The 12,739-nt window shown below is 40.2% G+C and overlaps 1 long non-coding RNA gene across 1 annotated transcript; it reads right to left on the reverse strand.

Moving 5' to 3' along the window:
* Positions 1–11,566: 11,566 nt before the first annotated feature.
* LOC123590964 lies at positions 11,567–12,407 on the reverse strand. Its single transcript, XR_006709056.1, has 2 exons — positions 12,249–12,407; positions 11,567–11,939 (listed from the first exon to the last, which is right to left on the reverse strand). It is a non-coding gene; the product is annotated as an uncharacterized LOC123590964 (long non-coding RNA).
* Between the last annotated feature and the right edge of the window lie 332 nt (positions 12,408–12,739).

The raw sequence follows: 12,739 nt of genomic DNA on the forward strand, positions 1-12,739 counted from the left end.
TCGCTCCATATTTATTAAGATCAGAAGGCTTACAAACATGATGGGCTTGCACAAAAAGACAATGAATCTGTGAACATTAACTCATGGGCATGAGGGAAAGGGGGTTTTGAAGATATAGGGCATTAGGAGTTTGGGTCAATATAAACCAAAATCCTGGTGCCAGGCAGATGGTTGTTAATGGCAGACAGGTGTCCAGTCTGTTTATCTTAGCCAGCCTAGGGGATAAGACAGAGAGGGCAACCTCAGGGTCAACAAGGCACCTCTCTTTTGCTAATTAGCTCTGCTCTGGACAGCTTCACCCTGTAGAGGCTATAGTCCTGTTGGCTTATTTACCTAATTTGGTCCTTCCTTCCTGTGAAAGCAACTTTCTGCTATGGTACTAAATTGGAGGACGTTTTTGCCCTGAATACCTAATCTTCTTTACCTCATATACCTTTGTATTGGAGCCTTTGCCCCACCCTGTCTATACTGGGGCCTTTGCCCTGCCCTCCCTATACCTACTTACCTAATCTTGTTTACCCAAACTTGGGTGTGAGCATCCTATGGCTTTGTAATTCTTTTTGCCTTGTTAACCCATCAGTGCAGGCTCAGGGAATGCCTAAGCTTATTCCCCACAATCCTCCAACCATATGGCCCCCTGATATACATGTGAAGGGTCTCCTAACTAAGGTTTTACTAGACAGTAGTAAATGACCTTTTTCCTAACAGTAAGTAGGCTCCTCAAGGTCCTGGAAACCTTGCTTCCAAAATTCCTTAGAGACTTGTGCTGTCCTGACCCCCTCCCAACTTGAAAGTATATATTCAACTGCTCCTCACAACCCCAGTGCAGCTCTTTCTGCCCATAGGTCCTGTCTCTGTGCTTTAATAAAACCACCCTTTTTGCACTGAAGATGTTTCAAGAATTTTCTTGACCATTCACTCCCAAACCCCAACATTTCACATCACAAGCTCCTCAGCTTGGCACCCAAGACTCTGCAAAGTCTTTCCCAATTGTGCCCCATGCTTCAGAAAAACTGACACAATCACCCCTAAACATGACACTATATTGTCTCCATCATGTTATTTTCCTAATCTGGAAGACAATTCCTCAGTCTCCTAGATATACACCCAGATCTTTTTCTGCTGCCTCTGCTTTTCAACATTGAACCCATTCTTTGGAGCCATAGCAACTTCCATGAAGACTTTCCTCAATCTCAATTATATATGAAGTCTTGTTTCTTCAAATGCCTTTAGCGTTTTGTGTGTCTATTCTAGTACCTCTTTATTCTTTCCTGTGGTCCCAGATGTACATAAGCTCATTCCAGGCTTCATATTAGACTGTGTAGTCCTTGATATCAGGGATTTTATCTTGCTTCTTTTTGTATCTTGCATGTATTTAGTACTCATTAATTCATTTAATCATTCATTCAGTATATTAAGTGTTTAAAATTGGGGGTATAATAATGATCCCAGTGCTCTGTAAACATTTCTGAAATTTGAAAAGACTTGATGATTTTTGTTTTGCATATGAGAATTGATGTTGCTAAGTCACTTGTCTTCTGTGAAACTATGAAATAGGGTGCTGAACAGTTCTAAGAACATTTAAGTTATCAAGTTGTATGATTCTTTTGTAATTAAAATTATATATTCACTCAGTAAAACTACTGTTTGGAAACACTTCTGATTTCTTTATGCAATTAAACTGAATTTCTTTTGAAAAATCTGCATTGTAAGATTTTTCTTAAAATACTTTATTTTTACAGTAATTATGTTTTTAGAAGTGACTGCTCAGACAGTTATTAAAATTGTGTCCTCTAACCCTTACTCCCTTCTTTAAAAGTTAGGTGATTTAGGGGAGCCTGGGTGATTCATTTGGTTAAGTGTCCAACTTTGGCTCAGGTCATGATCATACAGTTCATGGGTTCGAGCCTTGCGCCAGATTCTGTGCTGACAGCTCCGAGCCGGAAGCCTGATTCAGATTCTGTGTCTCCTTCTCTCTCTCTCTGCCCCTCCCCTGCTTACACTCTGTCTCTGTTTCTCTTAAAAATAAATTGAAAAAATTTTAAAAATTTGCTGATTTTACAGTGGCACCTTACTGTTGATCCTACCAACTTATATATTCTTATTTCCTATTATTTGTATGTATGAGTCCTCTGCTCCGATCATGAGTATTTTCCCACTTTTCCTCATCTGTTCTGTCTCTTTGTATTAAACATTTGTCAGAGCTGTCATCAAAATATAATTCGTATGATGGTTTACAGTTTTCAATGAATATATAGACTTATTTGAGCTCAACAGAATCCCATCTGACAGGCTGAATGAAATGTTATCAGCTTTTATTTTTTAACTCTCAGATATTTGGAAATTGAGGCAATAGAGAGGGGAAGTCAGCAAGTTTCAAGGCTAGGACAAGTGTTTGTAAGAGGCAGAAACCATTTTAAGACAACGTATGCAAGTAACAGGATTTATTATAAGATTACAGGAGAATCTCACGAATCTTAAGGGCCTGGCTTTATCTGTGTATCCCTCTTTCTCTCTCCCTCTCCAAATGGGATCTTGCTACTTGTGCAGTCCAATGGCAGAATGTGGCCACCCTACACTTCCCAAATTGACAGTCACAATTCTAGCCACATGCAGAGATTAAATAGTTGTTTGTAAATGCAACTTCCAAATTCCTAGGAGAGCATATGATTTACCCTACGGGCTCACATTGTAAATCATCCTTGACCAGACTGGACAGTTTATCCAGTACGTACTGCCCCGTGGATGAAAGACAATGACCATCAGAGGGGAGACGGATCTTGGGTTTGGAAAGCAGATTTAGAATTCCTGCTTTTCACAATTTGGTGGAACTAGTGCTTAGAACCTAAGTTAGAAGTCACTGGCTGAAACATGTTCAAAGGGCAGTTAGATAACGTAAATGAATGAAGCTGACAGATGGAGACTGCAGCACCCAGAGAGAGCACAGGCTCCATCTAAAGGGAGTTACTCAACTCCAAGCTGATAGATGCTCTTTGGGAATTTGGGCTCAGGGTATATCTTCTGATTTTCAAATGAACTCAGAATTGCTATTTTATGTAAAATCTCTGTTTAAATCAATGAAAGTAAGTCATTTCATTTTACTTTGTGAGATAATTATAGAATAAAGAGCCATACTATTTGCTTTGGGCTTTCCTATATTAAAAAAAAAATCTATTGTAGGAGAAAAAGCCTCACAGAAGCTCTGTGACCATGAACAAAAATTTTTTAACCTCCCTGAGCCACAATTTTCTCTTATACCAATACCAATGTTTCACGTTGTCATGAAAATCAAGTGAGATATTGCGATATGATTTTATAAACCTTTTAACATGTATTAGGTGCTCACTGGATATTAGGCTTCATATCTGCTCATTAGAATTAAGTCTGAAACATGGGGCGCCTGGGTGGCGCAGTCGGTTGAGCGTCCGACTTCAGCCAGGTCACGATCTCGCGGTCCGTGAGTTCGAGCCCCGCGTCCGGCTCTGGGCTGATGGCTCGGAGCCTGGAGCCTGTTTCCGATTCTGTGTCTCCCTCTCTCTCTGCCCCTCCCCCATTCATGCTCTGTCTCTCTCTGTCCCAAAAATAAATAAACGTTGAAAAAAAAAAATTAAAAAAAAAAAAAAAAAGAATTAAGTCTGAAACAATACAGTATGTTTGAAACATACTGTATGTTTCAAAATAATATGTCATTAAAAACAGAGCAAATAGGGGCGCCTGGGTGGCTTGGTCGGTTGAGTGTCTGACTTCGGCCCAGGTCATGATCTCACGGTCCGTGGGTTCGAGCCCCGCGTAGGGCTCTGTGCTGACCGCTCAGAGCCTGGAGCCTGTTTCGGATTCTGTGTCTCCCTCTCTCTCTGCCCCTCCCCTGTTCATGCTCTGTCTCTCTCTGTCTCAAAAATAAATAAACGTTAAAAAAAAATTAAAAAAAAAAAAAACAGAGCAAATAAAGTTAGACTGAATTTCCAAACATCAATAGCAATGGTCTACGTTTGATTTCTTATATAGGTTCATGAAGCCACAATGTCACTGTTAACTGCTATGTCTTATTTAACATCTTCTTAGAGTTATAAATAATCAAATAGGAAAAATAACTCTTGGTCATAAATATCAAGCATTGAGCAGCTTTTATATGAATGTAATTATAATCCCCAACAATCTGTAATAAACACCTGGCAAGGTTGCTAAAATTTTTAACACAATAGAATGTATCACAGAAGATTCTTTCATTCCACTCAGGCTCTGTGATGCTTGAATGAGTCACCGAAGAAAAAGAACAAAGAGTTTGGGTTTAAAGATTAGTTCAAGCAAATAATATCTCTTTATTACTCTCTCCTGAGTGAAATCTAGACGGAGGTAATCTTAATAAGTGATGTGCACTTTCTAATGGAAGAAACAGGGAACACTTTGGTTCATAAGAGTTGTTGATAATGATAAAGAGGCATATTGGAATAAAAGTGCAGGAAAGCACAAAGCAACCAGCTTTTTAATGTACTATTTATAGTGGGATTTTCACCCTGCTTTGGAGAAATGCCTTAGCAACAAAATCTTGAACCTCATTGTCATGATCTCTAAGGTCTTCATGTGGGTAGGATGGTTTAAATGGCTAATGGGGATATTATCAAACCATTTTGAAAATAGAGTACTCTCTCTCTTTCCTTTTTTCTGTCTTTTCGTGATACTAATTAACACCTAAAAAGATCCTCTACAGCGTGCACAGAAAAGCCTAATACTGAGTCTGCAATGGGGTACAATCGTCTATGTCTTTTAGGTATTTTTGTCATCACAACAGAGGCTACTCTAGTGTTTCTGTGTTAGAGGAATTAGGACTAGAATCTGAAATTTTGTGAGAAAGCAGAGTGAAGGGGATTGTGAAGTTGAGCTTACACAACAGGGTTTTTTTGTGCTTTGTGTGTCTGTGTGTGTGTGTGTGAGAGAGAGAGAGAGAGATAAATTTGAGAAAACCATATCAAGTAATTTGGAGGGAGGCAGCTGGAGCTAAGCGAGATTATGGAAAAGTTAAAATCCCTTCACCCTCACCCTAAACTACTCTTTGGAGATGCCTGGAAACTATAGTCTCATGGTTAGGATCCAAAATAAATTAACCTTTTACTAAGTACTAACAAAGTCATAATGCTTTTGGTGAGACTGACAGGCCCTACACAATAGTCTTATTTCTTAACAAGAAAACAGATTTCATTTGCTGTGGCAAGGCACCCAGATAAAAATTTGCATTTCTACCTCCCTTTCAGCTAGATGTGGCCATGTGATTAAGTTCTAGCCAATGAGATGGAAAAGCTGTTGGGCAAGTCTGAAAGGGTCCTTAAACCATGCTGGAGAGCCGGTGAGGACCCTCCTGTTTCCTGTTAGAATGAAGATATGATGGCTGGACTTCCAGCTGCTGCTTGGACCTCAGACAACCTTGATGATGAAAGACACAAATTAGGGTAGTGGAAAAGAAAGAAAGGAACCGTGATCTGCGTTGGTTGTGGCTCTCCTATACCAGACTTGGCATGCCCACCTCCAGACTTCCTTTACATGCAAGAAAAATAACTTCCATCCTATTTAAGCCACCATTATTTCCGGTCTCTGTTACTAGCAGCCAAATATATGTCATAGGAGAGACAGTTTACTTCACCACAACTGTTATGTGTAAATACTCCTTATTACACAGTTCTTTAGTTCGTAGAGAGAATGCTTGGATAGCAGGTTTGTAAAATAAGAGATGTTGTGTTCTCCATGTTCATTTAGCTCTTGAATTTTGGGGAGCAGTTACTGAGAATTTGGACACATGTAGTTTTAAAGGTGAAATTACAGGGGCGCCTGGGTGGTTCAGTCAGTTAAGCATCTGTCTCTTGGTTTCAGCTCAGGTCATGATCTCATGGTTTGTGAGTTTGAGCTCCACATCAGGCTCACACTCACAGGGTGGAGCCTACTTGGGATTCTCTCTCTCTTTCTCTCTCTCAAAATAAATAAACTTAAAAACATTTTTTAAAAAGGTGAAATTACAGTTAGTTGATATTGTACATTCCCTATGCATAACAAGATAGGCAGGGGCAAAGTTTTCCTATAACTTTGCTAAATAAGAGAAGGAAATCAGCCTAGATCTAAAAATATTCCTTTGTAGAAAAGCAGATAAACATGCATTCTTTATCAGATTTAGAAATACTGTCAGTCTTTCAAAATGTTTTTCCATTCTTTAAAAAAAAAAAAAAAAACATCTTTAAGCCTTAGTGAGATTCACTTCTACAGTAATTGAAACATTTTAAGAGGCATATTTTTTTTTAATGAAATTTATTGTCAAGTTGGTTTCCATACAACACCCAGGGCTCATCCCAACAGATGCCCTCCTCAAATGCCCATCACCCACTTTCCCCTCCCTCCTACCCCTTATCAACCCTCAGTTTATTCCCAGTTTTTAAGAGTCTCTTATGGTTTGGCTCAAGGGGCATAGTTTTTGAATGTCAACATTTTCCTAAATGTTGACTCAACCCAATGTTATACAGGAATTCAAAAAGTCTTCACCATATTAAAAAAAAAAAAAACAAACATATTTAGGATCCTCCTCAATATTCTCTCTGTGAATCTAGGATGTAATCTTACGATCCTGGTTTGTACCTCGTCCTTTGTTACCTCCAGCCTTTCACCAGACATTGTTTTAACTGTCTCTCTTAAATGAGTTCTCACAGACAGCTTCTAAAAGAGAAAACCCTTGAAACAATTTCTTGTCAGTATTTCCTGTCAGTTATGTTTGACCTGTTGTCGATGGAAAATGGCCCTTGTGGGACAATTGAGTGGAATGGGACCGTGGAATCCTCAGAGGCATGTGGACTTGTCCCACGTGTTCTTTCTCTTTACTCACTGCAGCACAGCACATTTTAATACCAGTCATGTGCACCCTGGATCTATTACAGTAAGTGGAAAGTGAAGGTATACCACTGAGAGAAATGGCAAAAGTGTGTCACTTTTGTGCGACACAACAGTTAGGTTGGCAAGGTGTCAGCATTACTCAGATTCTTCCATGTACTTTTCGTTTTTCCCTCCCAGTCATCAGTAGCCCTTGCACTTGGCATTTCTGATCGATCTTGTTAAACCAGTTGACTTGACCCTATGACTACACCTGGCTCTCTCATTAAGAAAAAGTTGAGTCTGGAGTGCCTGGGTGGCTCAGTCCATTAAGCTTCTGACTCTTGGTTTCCGCTCAAGTCATAATCTCGCAATTAGTGAGTTCAAGCCCCGCATTGGGCTCCGCACTGACAGTGTGGGTACACTTGATATTCTCTCGGTCTCCCTTTCTCTCTGCCCCTCCCCTGATTGCTTTCTCTCTCTCCCTCTCCCCCCCCCCCACTCTCTCAAAATAAATAAATTAATTTTAAAAAAAAGAAAGAAAAAGTTGAGTTTGTCACTGTGGATCCCAGATCCAATTCCATTTGGCCTCACTATAGAATTCTTCTGCTTGGAGTCCCCCGACTCACAAACTCAGTGGGCACATCCCAGCTGCCCTCATAGTAATACCCTTACCAGCCCTCCCAGTGATGGCGGGGCCTGATTCATTCAGGTTTTCTGAACTGGTTTTCCTTCTTAACTTTCACATCCTGATCTCTCTTTTTCCTTTCACTGAAATAACATCACAGCTTATGTCTTCACACTCTAGCCCCATGGCATGGCCAGCCGAGTGGGTCTTATCATTCCATTTCTCTTGTCAGGGCTGGTTTCACTTCCTTTGAAAGAAGCTTATTTCAAGGCCCTTACTCACTGGTTATTGTTTCTTCCTGAACCATCTTTCACGGAACGAAAGCACAGGCCTGTTAAATCACAGCTCACTTACCCTGGCTGTAGACATGGTAAAGTCCCATCCACTTTAACTTTCATTCTGTTTGTTTTTAAAGATTATTCTTCCTCCCTGTCTCTCTCTGTCCCTTCCTTCCTTCCTTTCTTCCTTTGCTTCCCTCCTCCCACCACCATGGTCAGTGCCGTGATATTTTTCTTGCAACTATAGCTCATTAACAGTAAACTGGAACAGTGGGGAGAGATCCCCTGTGGATTCTCAGGCATATTCTTTTTTGTTGTAGCGCATCTCAGATAATGCTTATAATGGAGGTGGAATAAGTGTTCAAAAGGATACAGATCTTTCTGTTCTACAGTTCAAGTCTGGAGTAGAAATACATTTGAGATAATAGGTAATGCTAATGAGAAAAATACAGCTCCAAGTGAGGTAAATTGTACTTTTAAGAATCTAGTCTAGGTGTGTACATGGGAGGCTGTATTTCCCAGTGGGAAACGCTCCAGGTCATAATCTCACTCCCATGACTGCCTCACTGTGCAATGCTGACTGTGAGCCGGTAAAGGAGGAAAGAAAGGATGACAGCAGTGGAGTCATCTTCGAGCAACCATATTAGCTCAGAACTGTTGTTGGTACTTCCTTACCTTTGCCAGATGGTTTCTTTCTATTCTCCTCATTGCCATCCTTCTGACATTCTAGTCATTTTGTGATTTTTCCCTGGCTTCTCTGGATGGTGTCCTGCCCTAGCCCACTGGTGCTGAGGCCTCGGCTCTGGACTGTACCTTTTCTTCTGCTTACCACAGGTAACTTGTCCAGGCTCTCACTTGTTCAGCATACCTGCCAGGTAACTGGAAGCCAAGCTGGTAAATGAATTCACAGCAAGGTGCTCATTCATGGGCTCATCAAACATTTATCGAGTACCTCAACTCCTGTGCTAGGTGTGAATGACTGACCAAGGCTGCTTGGCTGTATTATCAACATACAGCGTGCAACCTTGGGCTTTGGGGTCAAAACATTTCTAGGTTTGAATCTTGCCCAGTCACTTGCTATATATCATCCTGGAAAATTTTATTTAGCCTTTCTGGAAGTCTCAGTTTCCTCATCTGTAAAATGGGGCAGTCAAAACTCCTTGCAGGAGTTTTTGGGCTTTACCAGTAATTACATACAGTGGCTAGCTCCTAGAATAAGTGAAATTAATAGTGACTATCATATTATTGGTTACTCTTTCCATATATCATTTATGGTGACCTTTAACACTAACTCTGAAATCGCCAGGTGCCTTACCAATGAATGACTTTAAGTCTTATGACTCGTTGTGAGAGACATTTGGGGAGTCAGGAAAGTCTTTCTCCCTTCTGACAATAGAACACCCAAGTATCAGCTATCTGAGGAACCGAAGCAGAGCAAACTGCTGAAGACACAGGAGAGGTGTTATAAGGATACACTGAGGTACGTTTTCAAATCAGGCAGCCTGGCCATGAAATGCCAGGAAACAGCAACAGCAGATCATGATGTGAAAAGTAGGTCACTTGTTTGGAGTCAAGGTGTCAGGTAGCATACAAGGTGAAGAGCCCAAAGCCATAAGAGTAACAGGCTGTGAAAATTGCTGCCGCAGCCATAAACCAAAGAGCTGCCTCCCCGCGTCTGCCAACGGCTAGAACTACTGGGCGCGCAGCCCTCCTGTGGCCACACTTGCGCACACGCAAAACAACACTGTCACCGTCAGCCGCAGCGTTTTGAACATAGAGGACAATGGTAAATCAAGAGACACACAACTGGTTGTGTCCAAGGGCAGGGGGACAGCGCGAGAGAAAGTGGGAATAAATCCATTGATTCTGTTTGTCACCTAACCCTCTCTGTGTTGTGCTTTCCCAATGTTTATGGCTTCAGATTTTAGTGTGTCAGATTTCTGCATTCCTAAACGAGCCATCTGCTTGTTTGCATACTCTTGTGCATTGAGGAGACATTCTACTATTATACGATGTTTTTATGTCATAAGGATTTTTTTAAGTACTCCTTTGGTGTGCAAGTTATACGGGATTCTGAGCCCAAAGGCTGAGCCTACCACTTCACATGACATTTGAGCAGTTATCTGGGGTTGTCAGCTTGGGAGGAAGGAGAGGTAGACAAAACACTGTTGGACTGGGAGGGATAGTGGGCACGGTGTCTGTTCCACTCCATTACACTCCACATCACCCCGCTCCTTTCCACCCCCCAGTTCTTCCCCCTTATCTATGTTCCCCTCCTGCCCACCACCCTTACCAGTCTAGCACTCTGGAGAGATGGTTGAGATAAAAGTGCAGCCGAGAGAGCAGGGGGTTTGGTCACCCCTAGATTTGGAAACTAGTCGTATCCTTGCCATCACATGCCAGCGTTTCACGTTGGTTATTTGATTTAAGCAGAATCCACCAAATTTCTTAGGTCTCTGAAGACCTAATTATTAGCTTTTTGAAAAATGAAGTATCCATCATGAACTAAATATTCTTTAAAGTGATGTATTAATATTGTCACTGTTATTGAAAATAAAGTACCTGAGACCCAAACTATGATGTGATGCTAGCACTCTTTCCTCCGAAATCTGATATATATTAGTTTTATGCAAAATGGTATAATTATAATTTCACATACCCTGAAGTCCGTGAAGGGTTTAGAACAAATTGAAGTTATTTGGAAACTAGTAGCTACGAAAGAACACAGAACTATCCCAGCTGCCCTAGCTCTTTCGGCCATTAAGGAGCACAATGGATTCTGTAGCATTTGAGTAGATAAAGGGCTTTTCAAAAGTCCACATTTAAATGAATACAAACACCGGTTCTAATGTGCTCCTTTTTAACAGGAATAAATGATGGGTTAGAAGAAAAATTCTTATGGTTCTCAAGTGTTAGGAAAAACAATTTGGGTGGAAAATGTGCCTTTTATTCTACTCTTGGGAAAGTAAACTCACGGATCTCCATCAGAGGCATTGACCTCACCTGAAAAGATAACAAGCTGGTTAGGGGGATATATTCCTGTCAGGAAGAGTTACATTTTAAAAGTGTAATGAGTAGAGATAAAAATTCCCTCTGGGAGAAGAATGAGATGAGTTAGGAGATACTCCCTTCCTATGATTGTGAAGAATATGTACATTTGTTTATTTCCATTTGGTGTCCTGACTTGGCAAAAGAAAAATGTGAATTTATGGCTTTAAGTGGCTGGAATACTGGAATGAGCTTAGGATTTTTATAAATTTAGACAGCAACTAAGAAACTTCCATTTCTGAAGGCAGTGAAAATTATTTAATTTTTTTAATGTTTATTTATTTTTGAGAGAGAGAGAGAGAGAGAATGAACAGGAGAGGGGCAGAGAGAGTGAGAGGGAGACACAGAATCCCAAACAGGCTCCAGGCTCTGAGCTGTCAGCACAGAGCCGGACACGGGGCTCAAAACCACGAACCGTTGAGATCATGACCCTAGCTAAAGTCATGTGCTTAACCAACTGAGCCACCCAGGCACCCCAAAAACTATTTAAATATTTTAGAGTTGACTGACAAGGAACTACATCATTCTTTTGAGTTTTTTTCAAGCACCTTTTATTTTTCAGACTATAAATTACATTAACATATGAGCACAATTTCATAGAGTATTTCCGAAGGGACACTCTTCTTTGAAGGGACACAATTCTTCACATTGGTTGATTCCACTTGTCAATGCAGAATAAATAAAAATACATTCTTTTCTAAACTCAGACTCAGACTGTGAATTATTTCTTTATTCCCCACTAGCATAAAACTTACTTACATTGGCTGTATTAATGCAAGCACAAGAACTTTATTCTTTAGAGAGATGAATTTCATGAAGTAAATTTAGAGCCACTTAGTTTATCTCATGAGTGATGGTGCTATTTTGAAAAACAGGGATGTAAGGAGACTTTATGTCCACTTTTGATTTACCTCACTTGAAAATGTGTACTTAGAGAACAGGTATATGCTTGAGCTTATTTGGCCTGAAAATACAGGGACAAAGGTTTCTCCTTCCAAGGACACATCCATGATGAGTTTGTTTGTAGATCTTCCGTGCACCCTCACAGTGTTTAAAACTTGCAGATAAAGCTATCCAAATAGATTCACACTTCTATCCACGTATGTATAATTGGTTCTAAGTGTTTGAGTGAGTCAAATTTCCTGTCGGCAATAGAAAGTACATAAAAGTAAGTGCTGACATATTGTTTTCATTTTATTTACTGGAAGTAAAATAAACTTTTAAACAGATGCCTGTTTTCTAATTTACAAGCTACCTTCACTTATACCCTCCCCCTCTACACACACACCATGGCCTTCTTCTATTTTTAATTAGGTACCTGTTCCCTAAATCTTAACATTTTAATATTGCTTTTATGGTCTCAGTTCAGATTTTGATATCTTTTTTAATGGGGTGAGAAATAGGGATTAGAGAGATATGTATGTCCATAATATTTTAAAGGAACTGCATACCTTCATAACACCTCTCCACCTGTTATTTATTTCCATCGTTTTCTTTTTCCTTGTCATTTGTTCCCTCAACTGGAAATAACTCTCAACATATCACTCTAGCAAAGCCAATGGGGTTTCCATAATTCTCTGTGATGTGCTGCATAAATTGACAACACAGGGTTAACATGAAGCCAAAGACACTGAATTGTAACAGGAGAGGCAACATGAGGTCACAATGTACTGGTTAAGTCACTACATGGGGGGAGGAGGGCTTGTTGAACACGTTGTTCAATAGTTAACCTAATAATTTACTTTCTATGGAGTGGTATAGACACAGTCTGTGCCAAGCTTTTACTTCCTTTCTTGTTCCTTTATTTTGCTAGAGGAAAAAAAAGACCAGGGGCCTCTGCCTACTTCTGAGTCTATTTATTGCAGGTTTTTCTGATTTTTGATTCTAAAGCTTGATTGGTGGCAGGCTCCACTGTAAGATGTACTTCATTTCCCCTTATGAT

The sequence above is a fragment of the Leopardus geoffroyi genome, chromosome B4, assembly GCF_018350155.1.
Source record: "Leopardus geoffroyi isolate Oge1 chromosome B4, O.geoffroyi_Oge1_pat1.0, whole genome shotgun sequence".
In the NCBI taxonomy this organism is placed as follows: Eukaryota; Metazoa; Chordata; class Mammalia; order Carnivora; family Felidae; genus Leopardus; species Leopardus geoffroyi.